A 13,637-nucleotide genomic window follows, 5' to 3' on the forward strand; every position below is an offset into this window, starting at 1 on the left:
GGGCCATCACATACTACTTGACACACGCATGCCTCAAAGATTTCACATCATCATTTTAAATGATGTGTCACATTGACAGAGACATACTATTCACCCTCTATGGAGACCGAATTTTAAATAGCTGGTCAGAATTTCAATGATCAGAAAGAGACCCAGTGGTAATAAGACTTTCATAACTGACACTCAATACACACGTATACGATATGGCTGCATCTGTAGCGCATAATAATTAAGATGAAATAACAAGGCAACACATCATCGACCACATAACACCCTGTGTGAGCTTGTAGCACCTGTACACATCCTCCTCTGCAATGTGAAACGCACAATACCGCAATATCAAACCAAATCCCTCTAAAAGAGGAGCATTTGATTCCTCCTCATTCATTATGCTATGATGTCAGCCGGGTCATAAAGTATGTAAGCAATTAGCCTGCGCTACTGTGCATGCAAATGCTCACAATGCTCAGGTTCACGGTCTATTTTTGAAGGCATAATCGATGTGTCCACGAGAGGACCGATTACTTACTTATCTAAAAGCGCTAAACCAGAATTTCACACACGACCACAAAATCCTGCCAGTGAAGCACAGCCCACATAGAAGACAATGCCCCTGCTACTTGCTTGTGATGTTCCAAGGTGCACAGTGAGCGGATGGGAGTCGGGGGAACGTACAATGCCCTGCTAAAATGAAATACTAATAAAAAAAATAAATCCTTTGGTTGACAAGGATTTGACGAGGCGGGGATGATGCAGATTAACGACTGGAGGAGAAAATCCCGCACAAGCCCACTTTCTAAGTTATTCAGAGGAAATGTCACCCTCTCTCCTACATTGAATATATCTGAGCTGGTGAGACATTTAGCATGCAACTGGCATCACTACAAGGTTGGTCTAAATACATACATGGCGATCCAATTCGTGCGTGCGGAGTAATTAAGCAAATGTGCGTTGATGCTGTTTTAGTCGGAGCGCTGTCCGTGGTGCTAAAACCAGGCGTCTCCCGTTAAAAAACATCAAACGGCTCGTGTTTGCCGTAAAATCACCCTTAAACGGTCCCAATTTCGACGGCAAAACTCCCCCTTCTCCCCAATAAAACTCGTCTTCCATTCTAGCGGCGTCCAACTACACAAACCATACCCTTCTAAATCCGAGTGTTGCTCCCCTCTCCCCTTCTTCTGCCCGATGAAAAGGCGAGAAAAACATGGAGAAAATCACTTACAGCAGATGAGTCGGGATATATTCGGTGTCCGCTGGCTATATCCTCAAACTTTTGAGAATATCTTTTCTTGCCGGACTGAATGAGAAAAATCCTCTGTGATCTCAGATCTGACGAATTTTAGCTTGAGGCTGGAGAAGCGGCTGCTGACGATATGCGCAGGTCTCTCTCACTGTTCATTGGTGGTGCTGTAGTGAGTTGAACTATCTTAGTCTGTCAGCAACAACAACAAAAAATTCTACTCAACTTAAAAATCTGGTCTGTGTACCGAGGTCTCTTTCCAAAATAAATGTTTTAGTTTATCGCTCATGCCTATAAATAAAGTACATGGCAAACAGACTGTGTCCAAGCTCAGACCATTTCATTTTGGAATCGGCTGTACCAACCTAATATAAGGACTAGCCCGCCCATTTTACATGCAGCACAATTTAACTTCCACTGCTGTCGCCCTGATCTCTTTTCAGTGGCTACTAAATAAAAAATCCTCTTACATTTTCAACTAGGATCCCTTGATTTTCTCCCCCCAACGCGCGTTCTCTGTCTCGCTCCCTGACTCCTACTGTGCGTGATGATTTCCAAGGAGATAAAATTGACATGCATCAAACGACCGTCTCGCGACCAAGACAGCTAGGGCATCTTATGGACAAGAGTAGCAGTCATAAAACGGACAGCAAGTACTTACGATGAAGCAAAACAGAGAGAGAGAGAGAATGAAACACGAATGGATTGCACGGCTCGGATACGCGCGCACACAAGCAAGGGGAAAGACATCCAAAATGTTAAGAAAATCGTGTTCCCTCACCAGCTTGCACTGATGCACGAGCCTCTCTGCAATAAAATCCTTCTCGAATCACTCACCGTCTCTAAAAGCCTGCGTATCGCATCGAGACAACAGCACTGTGTCTCTGTTTACAGCCAAATATTCTGCTGCTACAGCCGCGCCACTCCAGACTGAGCTCTGAACGCCGAGGAGCGCTGATCTGCGTGCATCTGCAAGGGAGGAAAAAAAAAAATTGGGCTGATGATAGCCTACCCAGCGTATATTTTTGTAGTCATCTGCGTATTTCAAGTTAAACTACAAATCAGAAGACATTTTCATCGCCAAGGACTACAGCAGGAGGCATAGGAGGAAAACAAGGACATTCTTATGGGCAGTTTATAGCATATCAGTGTAATTCATGGTTGCATAAGCCTGCTATAAATCCCAGCTGTTGATTTTTGAATGCTTTTGACAGAGGAGCAACCTCATTTTGCCTTTAGTTTTGGCTGGGGGTTTATTTTCATCAGAGCAGGCAGAGTGAGCTGGCAGTGTAGTCACGTCAGTCTGGTCTGCAGTGCAACGTTTCCTCTGAGTGTGCGTGTGTGCCGTGTGCGTGTGTTTGTTGCCTCCTCACGCGTGGTTAAAGTAGTGCATGAGCGTGATTAGTTATGAGGGACGTCATGGGCTTGTGCCTCTGTATTCAATGAGAGATATATCGATCTATAATGACATTGTTTGACGTTTTGTGATATGAATGTTACAGAAATACCATTTCAAAGCATTTTAATAGCCTACAACAAACAACTAATATAATGGCAAAAATGACAAGAAATTAACCCAAAAAATTGACATGGACTTCTTCCCCATCTTATCGTGTTCTGCTTAAAATTCATCCCTATAACCTGATGCTGCAGGTGCACGCGCATAAATAATGACAACAAGAAAAACGTCCACTAAGCTCCTCCCGTAGATTGAACGCTATTGTAATGTAAGCGAGTATCATTTCAAGCTGCTTCCCTTCTCTCAAAGCAAACGCCACCGCTGCATGTGACTCGATTTGCCTGTGTGTGCGTGTGTGTGTGTGTGTGTGTGTGTGTGTGTGCGCGCGCGCGCGTGCGCACGCGGGCATGCATAACCAACACGTGCCCATGTGCGCGTTGTGTTGGCGCGCACGCCCGAGGCGGATCGTGGGGAGGAGAAAAAGTCCACGACTCTCGTCTCTCCAACCCGCCTCCTCACGTTTTAACAACCTTCCGTTCTACCCAAGAGGAGAATTTCTCCGTGGGCAACATAACACAGCTTCTCCCAAACACTGCAAGTGATCAATTAAAACGAATATTCACTGACGCCGCTCAAATAAACAAGGACAAGCATAGGCGACTTGCCTTCTCCCGGCTCCATCTCTGCAGGTGATGGGAGTGGATAGCGAAGTGAGGTGTGTGTGTGTGGGGGGGGGGGGGGGGGGGGGGGCTAAACGGAGAGAGATGGATGACGGTAATTTAGGTGAGAGATGTGCAGGTTATGGAGAAATAATCACTCTCTGGGAACAGTGCTTTTGAATTGTAAAATAAAGTATATTGACGGACTACGCCCCCCCCCTCCCTGCTCTGTTTGTGCATCCATCATGTGGTGATAATTTGTTTCGCCTCACACAAACTTAAAGCAACAAATGTGGTGAATTGATACTCAGAAGCAATGTGTGGCAGAGTCAGTCTGGCAGCAACTTAACATTTGTGTCAGTGTGTTTTAATACTGTTCCTTTCCCAATTTGTGTTTGTTAATGTTTTGTTCAGGTGCACAATCAATCTTTAACATGTCAGCATGGTTTTTAGCATTTGTCCATTTTGACCTTTTGAAGTTAAGTCATTCACATTGTAGTTTCACTGTGTTGTCATGTGTGTACACATGCACGTGTACAACCTTTTGCTCCTCGGGCAGGCCTATGCAGCCCTTTTTTTAATGACTCTCACAATCGTAACACCTGCAGATTCTTTTAGAGTCCGATGAGTCTCAGTTTCAGTTCATTTGCAGTAAAGTGCATAAGAGAGATAAAAGCAGGACAGGTGTGAGAGGGCTTTTTACGTTTTATTTTTTTATTATTTTGGACTGGACCAGAGCTCTCTTGACCGTCCAGGAATGTCTTGATGTGGCATGTGATGTCACTGGATTGGAGATTCCTTTGTTAGGTCGGGTCTGCTCCTCGGTGAAGAGGTCACTCAAGACCGCTCTTTGTTCAGTACGCAACAGCAGGCAGGGCTCCCATCTGGCCTCCAACTGAGGCTGCAGGAGAGAGAGAGAGAGAGAGAGAGAGAGAGAGAAAGAGATAAACCCAAGTGCCGTACTTCAGTTCAATTACTGCAGTAAAGCTTGATTTGTGCTTGCCTTTTTCGCCCCTCAGGCTTGTGCATTTCACAGTGCCAGCGGGTTGGAAACTGTGCTACTGCTCTGTCTCTTGAACCCGGACTTGGTGCCTGCTGCTTAACAGTGTCTCATTTCCCTCATGTTGAGCTCCTGGTTTCATCTGTTACCTCTCATCTATCCAATCTGGATGGAGCAGGCTAATTGAGACCTTCCACAGGTGTGGATGAATCCATTTTCAGTTAGGTGTTACCCATATGTGGCACCAAGAGGAGGAGAACAACTCACAGTAAATGAGAATGAAGGAAGCTATAGGCACCAGAATGCACTGTCAGAAGTTGATTCTGCCAAATTGCTGGGTCCCTGCCCTTCTAGCAGTCTGACGGACACACAGCTGCTTTGGCTGTAGCCTGTAGTTGTCTTTCTATAGAGCATTAAGAGTGACTTGTCTCAATCAGTCGTCCTGAGGAATAAATTAGGGCGTTATAAAAGACAAAAAAGGGCTTCCCCTCTGTGAGCTGCTCTCTGCAGTCAGCTATAAACTGGCCTCTCCACTGACTCACTGTTTCAGGCCAAGTACAGTGTGTGACACATACCCACACACACGCACACACACACATTCACATGTATACCTACTCATGAACTCTTGCTGTTGCTGGATGTTTATACCTGTATGCATACGGTACACAAAGAGACTAAACACTAAACATTCTGCTTTTATACAGAAGTGTGTAGAGCTCCTGAGGGTAACATTACAACATCTAGATTGCTCAGTGGTTTGATCAATTTTGTCTTTAACCTCTTATTCTCGGAGCCGTTTTTGAGGTCTCTGAGCGAAAAAACATAGCCCTACAAAACTGACCATAGCTCTGTAACTACAAGGTCGATTTTAATAATTTTTGTTGATATAATCAGATCACAACACCTGTGACATAGTTTACATTGGTCATATTGTGAATATGTTGCTGGTTAATATAGAAAATAAAACATAACACAGCTGAAAGTGAAAATATTCAGCCTCGCCTGGGAAAAATGCACTTTCAGTGATAAAAGGTTATTGAAATAATGCAGCTAGCTCCCTGATTCTTTCCCAAGTCATAGCATAACTGATCAGTAGTTATTAAAAAAAGGTTAAAGTGGAATAAAGTGGAATAAAGTTAAGAATAAGAGGTTTTAGTCAGGCGAGGCATCATTTTCGAACCAGCTGTTGCAGCTCTTACATTGTACTTTTATACACTATATAACTATATATTTCACTTTCTTTATCACTCATATGATTCAATACATCCAAATACAGATAATAGGAATCATATTCATATTCATAACATCATCAGAGCCAGTTTTGGCTGTCATCTGTAGGATTTTCTCAGTTCATGTGTGTGTGTGTGGCTGGATCTCAGCCTATCCTCGGTCGATTTCCAAAAACAACCCCTCCTTAGACGCGTCATAGGCTTAGGAAGACTCATGCCAAATGTGGTGGCGATCGTCAAAAGATTTCGTACAATAAAGTTGCCAGAAGTGAGGCGTGTACCCCGGCGGAAATTTCCGGTCGCAGGCAGTCTGACCACTCGCCCAAGCCCCCTTGACCGCTCTTATTCTGGAAACAAGTCGGAAGTCAACAGTATGCAGTTGGCAGCAATGACTACAGCTTTGGAACGGAAATTCCGCGACGTTATTATCCATATTTTGAGAAAACTTGGGCGCATAACCACGATTTTTGTCGGCGAAGTTCAGCATGAAGGTACGTTTGATCATCCACCAACGGGGTTAGTGCTTCTACGGATCGTAAAACAGAAGTTAGTTACGTGTTCCGCCACGTGTGCTAATGCTAATAAATGCATTGTATGACTGGGTAGCCGTTAGCATGAGGGTACAAACATTGATTTACTGTACTCATAGCGCCGATTTCGGGCCAGGATTTGGTGCTTTTATGCCACGATATTTTTGTGCTTATATGAGTAGCCTATAGTTGTCTTTGGAGTTTATAATAAGTGACTTATATGATGTTGTTGTCCAGACGTTGCTGGTTCATCGAAAATAAAAAGTGGCCGTGTCCACACTACTGGCTAATAATCAGGCTATTTGCTGCATGTGAGTTTGAGGGGTTCTGAGCCCGAGAGCCCCCAAATTTGGGGGCGTCGTGCTCAAGAGGTTTTAAGTATGATTTTGTAAAATGTTGATGTGTATGTTTCTTGTTGAAACCAAAATAAAAACACTTAAGCCAGACATTTATGTCAAGGGGTAAAGGATTGACATAGTTATTTACCAAAAAAGATTGGTATTAAAATCTTATATATTCTAATCTTATATAATCTTGTATAATTCTAGACTAAAGTTTTTAAAACATGTTGAAGGTTAAAGAACATTGTTGTTCAGTTTAGCATATTTTAGACCATTGTTTTGTGTCAAAGCTGCCAATATAGAGCATTTATGAATCACTTGATCCTTTCCCATATGTTGCATTGTGCTACAACCTACCAGCAAGCTGGAGAAAACAGTCATTACTGATGTAAACAAACATTTAACTGCACTGGAAAGCATAAATGGGTGCTGTTTACTCGTGTATTAAAATACCTGTCAATCACTTTACAGGCGTTAGTAGGTTCCAGTGTTTCATTTAAAAGTCTGGTGGTGGGCATTGCAGGGTGTACTTTTAAAAACCGCAATAGTGTGCTGCACTTCAGAAACAACCTTCGGAGTTCTGACAATTACAGATTTGATTCAAAGTCTAGTACAGGATTTTGAATAACCTTTTCTCTCCTCTGTTATGTGACTTTGTCCCTGTTTGGTCTGAGAACATCATTACATGTTGTATATTATCTTCCATAGCAGATTAAACTGTACCCTTTGGCCATACCGCATTTGGGAAATAAGGTTTTCCTGTGTAATCCACTGCCCAGTGGAACTGTCTTAGAGAAGATGAATAATTCCATCAGTAGGTTTTAATCTCAATCACATCACAAACAAAATTGGTGTTGAATATTATAAATAAATTAACTAAATAAATACAATTAATCCTACAGACACAAATCAACACAGTCAAATACATACATTTTCATACATTAAATGCCACGCACATACAAATGTATCTTCCATACTATGCTATCTATACTGTACCTGCACATCATTTAGAAAGTGTCACCCTACATGTTAGTGTTTTCCAGTCACTGTCGGCTGTTGCTAATAAGCAGCATACAGTTTATCTTGGATGGATCAGTATTCTTTCAATAAGGTTAAATGTTGTGCCTCTTCAGGTTATAAAAAAATAGGTATTTATTGATATTATTTCATATTACAATATTCAAATCTGTTTATTTGTAATCAATTTATTACACTGAATAACCAGTGTAACTAATAACAATGTACGGTTTGGTATAGCCATGAACCGGGGCTTTAAATGTAAGTTGTCAATGTCAATCTAATTTTACTCATTACAATAATGTTCTCCTCTCTAAAACTGTGCCCCAGTCTTACTTAGTTGCGCTTATTCATTTAATTCAAGTAGGTAACGTGTTGTTTGCTTTGGATTCCTTGATGTTGTGCCTGTTTGACCTGCTCCCAACTAAATGATCCTGCTGTTAAGTTGATCTATAGCTCCCGTGGATATGTTGGGGTTTTCCCAGTCACTTACAGTACAATACAGCTTCTTGGAGCCAGCCTCTAGTGGCCATTAGAGGAAGCTCCTCTTTAGGCACCCTGCATATGCCTCAGCATTCAGTTGCTGCGCACTGTGATTAACTGACATTGCAGGCATCATTCAAATGCCTCTGATGTAGAAAACGTATTTGAATTCCACAGAGTTCAATTTTTCTCTTCCTGCTGGCCTTGATCCCTCTCTCTTGGTTTCTCCATCTCATCCTTCTTGGTTTATGTCCATACTCTTCTCTTTTTTTCCCTCAAAAACACTGATGTCTGCTAGTGAATACACTCTAAACATACACACACACACACACACAGTGGATGCGAGCGAGTAGGGCCACTGAGCGGAGGCAGACCGCACAGCAGCAGCAGCGCTCTCACTCGCCAGTTTACATAACACTGATTATAACCCTGAGATTTATCCAACCGACGTGCAACAGTTTAGTTTGGCCTGGGCATTAAAATCTCACGGACCATCTGTTCCACTGCTTAGTTGCTTTCCTTCAAATTCTTTTTCTGGGCACTGATTCTACCTCGTGAAAATGTTAGCTACTGCCACTCAAACATCAGAGAGCAATAATATGAGATTACTTGTTTTAGCTCAAAAGTTTCCATTTTTTTTGTCCTTGGAAAGCATTGAGTTACTGTGCTGTATATAACTATGATTGATCATTATCAATATAAATAAAAATGGTAGTAAATGAAAATAAATAAATAGATTATTGATGACATATATATATATATATATAAACATGCTGATTGAGAACAAGAAAGAGCTCTATTTTACTGCCTTTATGTATGTTATTTATATTCCTTCTTGTATCTAATGGTTGTTTGAGCTTGTGATGAAAGACACATTTTTCATGATAATGGATCCCTCTTCTCTTCATTTATGTTTATACTTAGCATACCTGTATAATGATTGTTCTTAGCACAGATGTTTCATTTCAGTCATGCTGATATGTGATTTTAATTCCATAACTTCTACACTGCATAACTATGCACATTGCTAATGGAGTCATTTATTACAGGGACATCTACATATTCATTCCATTTAGCAAGACATGTTTATTAAATTCTGACAGGTTATTACCCTGCATATTCCTACACAGATTTCTTGGCCGCACACCTTAAGATAAGTGGATGTTATCCCAGGCATACAACCAGACACAACCTGCAGATCTTGAAAAGTAATACTTATCCAGCATCAACCTATGAGTGATTTCTGTACACTTGTCTAATATTAGCTGACCCTTCAGTGAACATTTGTCTTCCCAAGGTCTATGAGACATTGTGACCAGGGATGCAGTCAAGGGTAAACCTACACTCAGTTTATCTACCTTTGTATGTCTCTCTATAACACAAGTGGAGTGTAGACATCAGTGTTTGTGAAATCGAACTGTTTCAAGTGTCACAGGAAGGTTAGCACTTCTGCTGCAACCCTATTATAGAACTGAGGTGTGATCATGCCAGTGGTCGTCAGTGCTATGAAGAGCAACCGTATGTTATAGTTGAGGAGCCCTCCACATCTGTAAACATGACTCAACCTCCTCTGCGGTGGACCTCGCTTCCGTAGTGTCCTCCATTTGTCCGCTATTTCTTCGGAGTGCAGTTTACAAGTTCACGTACGCACATAAATGCATCATAAACTCTTATTCCTCTCCAGATGTGATGGAGAAATTGCAGTGTAGCACCATAAATGTAACTATGGCAATTACATGGAATGACAGTTCCTCTCAAACATTCTACTGATCCAAAAATAGAGAGAGAGAGAGAGAGAGATGTTCTCTGATTGTTAACACAAGGTAATGAAACACTGAAAAGGTGACATTATCAACATGTGGGCTGAGAGATTCAGTGAGACTGTTGCTGCCTCTATTTCTGGAGGTGTAGGAGTATTTGTGTATGCGTGTGTGTGTGTGTGTGTGTGCCTGTGTGATTGGGAGAGAAACGGTTGGTGTCAGAGTGTGCATGCATGTGTCTTTCTCTATGTGTGCTTGTGTGTGTGTATGTGTAAGTGTGAAATAAAGAAAGTGACAGCATAACAAACAGAAATAAAGGAAGGGAATGGAGGGAAAAGTAATTTTTTTCACACATCTCCTGCCTCATTGGAGCTTGTCGTTCAGTCACTGAGCAAAACTGTGAATTTGTATGGAGGTGCTATTCTGGGTTGCAGCCACATACAAAAAAAGTTGTTCTTCAATTCCCACCATGCAGCCAAGACTGGGGATATTTCTTTCTGACTCGTATTATTGTGATTAATGCCTTAAGAGTTGTTCTTAGAATATCTCATTGTGTCAAATGGTATGATTTGCAGAACAATAGCTTGCTGTACACACTTCTATATGGAATGAAGACAGCATACACTGCAAAAACATGAATTTCTACAATGAATCTTCATCCTTCTGAAGATCACTCTACTGTGCCGATTTGCTTTGGAATGCTCACATATTTCCACCACCACTGATTATATAGCTACAGTCTGTGGAAAGTGACGGTGCTTTAGCTGTTGTGCACTGCAGTGTGCTTTGAAGTTACCCTTGCCGCTAGGTCTCTGTAGAAAAAGAAAAAAAACCTGTAGTGATTATCTTATGTGAGACATAGTTTTACATTGCAGATACATTCAAATGTATTTACTCTCTGTAAAATCAAATCCATTGTTTATGCTGTATTGTAAAACAAATACATAAACTACCTACAAAATGATAAAACTGTAATGGGAACACTTTTTGTTTTATTGTGCAGTGTTGAGCAGTGGTTAACAAACTCATCAGGTTAAGTTATACAGGTAACCAATGAAGAGGAAGAACCAGCAGGGTGAGAGAGTCACATATGTAGAAGGAGTTAAACAACATCACTACCTTACATCCTCCTTACTTCAATTTATTGTTGCTGGCATGAACAAATCACACAGACCTACATTCATCCTTCCTTGATCAGAGTCTAGCAGGAACAGAAATGAACAAACCTGATGGCTGCTTTTGTTTTCGCTTTTTTCAGCACTCATTCAGCGTAAGCCACTGCCACTCAGCCAGAATATGATAGAGGGAGTAACAAAATAGACGAAGAGGAAGTTATAGAACAGCAAAAACAAGTGTCTGCTTGTGTGTCTGCCCCTCAGCTGGCCTTTAGCAGCCCTACTTACATGTCGTTAAAGAGAGGGTAAACAGTGTAGAGAGAAAAAAAAAAGTTATAATATACCAAAAAATAACAGTATTGTGACATTTAATTGGATTATACGAATCAATTTCAATTGATACCCATTTTTTCCCTGTCAAGTCAGTCTCTAAACACTTCGCTCATCCAGAGCCTTAAATCAATCTCCCTGGTTTCTGTTGCTAAAACACGGTGAAAACAATTGTAGAGAAAAAAAATCCAAAGTCTTTAGGGCAGCCCTTCATATTTGGGCGTTGACATGCAAGTTGTTTGCTTGTAAACACTGTCGTACCAGAAACAAATGCACAGAACTGTTGTTGCAACAGCTGTTCTGCTAACGTGCTAACAGGCACACCGAGACGGTTTTCTCACTAATGCTGCTGTTTAAAAAGTAAAAAGTTTAAAAAGAGTTTAAAAAGTAAAAATTATCGGAGTTCTCCTCCTTTCAGACTTGACTTATGGTCGTTGGTCTTCATCGCTGTTATAGAATCAACTTTGCGTTAAGAAATCCCCAGACAACCAGTCTGGTATCCCAGGCTTAACGCTCCACGAAGGTTGAAGTTATTATTGCCCCTTCCCATTTGCTGCTGTGGTGGTTCCTCGTGGGGAGTGATGAGGTCAGAGCTTAGACGTCAAATATCAAAGCTGTACATTTAATTAATTCACATAATTAACCATTCCATGTCAGTTTGGTGACTGAACTAACGTGATTGGTTATTTACTGCAACAACTAATCAACTTTGGATAGGCATTAGTTGGTTAGCTGATGGAATGAATGAGCCTCTAAAAGTCACAATAAGGTAGCCTCATCAATAGCAATCTGGGTCACGAATTGGAACCATGAAGTCATTGAGGAGACTGGACTGGAGCCTCTTGTGATTTGGAAAGTCAGAGATGTCTCAATGGACGCTCATCAAACTTACCATGGATTTTAAAGCATGCAACAAGCCATCAGCAAAATGGCTCCGGTGAAATATTGTGAAGCTCAATCACTAACAAATCAAATCAAAAGTAGTAGCAGTAGTCTTAATAAAACATCTCAGAGCACTACCAGACCCCATCCACAAATCAATAACAAACAGTGCATCGCCTGTTTCAGGGGGGTTTGAAAATCAGACTTAAACTTTTGATTTTGGCTGACCCTTTAAGCCCTGTGGACGAAATGCTTGGAGATTAGCATGAGCACCATTGCCTCATGTCAGAAAGAGCTGCCTTAATCCATGACCTTCAGACATGCAACTGTTTTGACGAGCAGGAAACAGAAAAGTCTTTTGAATAAACAGCTTACAGGATGTACTGTATTCCGATGAGGTACACTGCAGTACCTCTAATTGTGGAGTGATCAACAACTAGTGAAAGATGTGGTCTGTAAAGTAAAAGTTCTAATAAGGTTTCGAGGTGTTACACCCATTGCTGGAATATAAATAACAGCTTTTGCTCCCTAATTTGAATTTATTAGAGAGCCAGGGCCGACCAAGCGGCTGGCATACAGAATCATAAAATACAAAACACCCAGTCTTCTCACAAGTGCTTTTGCCAGTCACATAGAGGCATCAACAATACACATATACACTAAAATAGACATAATAATAAGGCAATAAAAAGCAGTGCCTGTCAGTGAACAACCAACAGACAAAAAAAGCATGTAGCGCACAATGGCCCTCTAGCTTTGTGCTAGGTGATATCATCCATTCTTCGCCTGCCACATCCAAGGTCAAATGCTTAATGAAGATTGACGTTGGTGTGATGTGAACTTAAATTGAGAGCACTGGCTGTGCGGCTGTTTGTTTGTGTGTAAACAGGCAGGAGAAAAAAATGGAAAGTGAGAAAGAATGTCTAAAAAAGCCCGAAGGAATTTGTATATCACAAAGAAACTATGTCAGAAGTGTAGATTACATTCTGATAAGATGTCATATATTTGTAAACAGTGCTTACAGGCTGTGTGTTTAGGCTACATTACCTTGTCCCGGTTGCTTTTTTTTTTAACCCCAACCATTCAGCCTCTACAGCTAGTTGACCATGATTGATGACAGGCACTAGACCATGTTGTTGAGGGAGAGGTGACCACTGGAGCTCACAAAAGTAATAAGGTGTGATGGTGGTTTAGATGGTTGCAGTGAATGTATTAGTGGCACATACAGTAGAATGTAGGTTCACATTCTCTTATGCATTAATCCCCTTTCAGATAAAACGCTCTGGCTGAAACGACCTTTAGTTTGTGGCAGTTTGAGAGTCAGTCTTGTGGCTTTAATGTGAATGGAAAATAATTATTCAGCAGGTTCTCAATGCACAAAAAAACAACCCTGACTCTTGCTGTTCAAAATGAAGAACGATATTTAAAATATATGACGGGGTGCTCTTAATGGTATCGCTGAAAAATTATCCTATTCAAATCCCTAAGACATTCTTCATCAGGATTCTGGGTAACTGGCTATTTAACATTTCTGTAGGGTATGTGTGTCCTTTAATGAGTATCTCGTGGACCACATTTTTAACATGTAGGAA

Source organism: Anarhichas minor, unplaced genomic scaffold (assembly GCF_050575085.1).
Source record: "Anarhichas minor isolate MPS153535 unplaced genomic scaffold, ASM5057508v1 ptg000027l, whole genome shotgun sequence".
Lineage (NCBI taxonomy): Eukaryota > Metazoa > Chordata > Actinopteri > Perciformes > Anarhichadidae > Anarhichas > Anarhichas minor.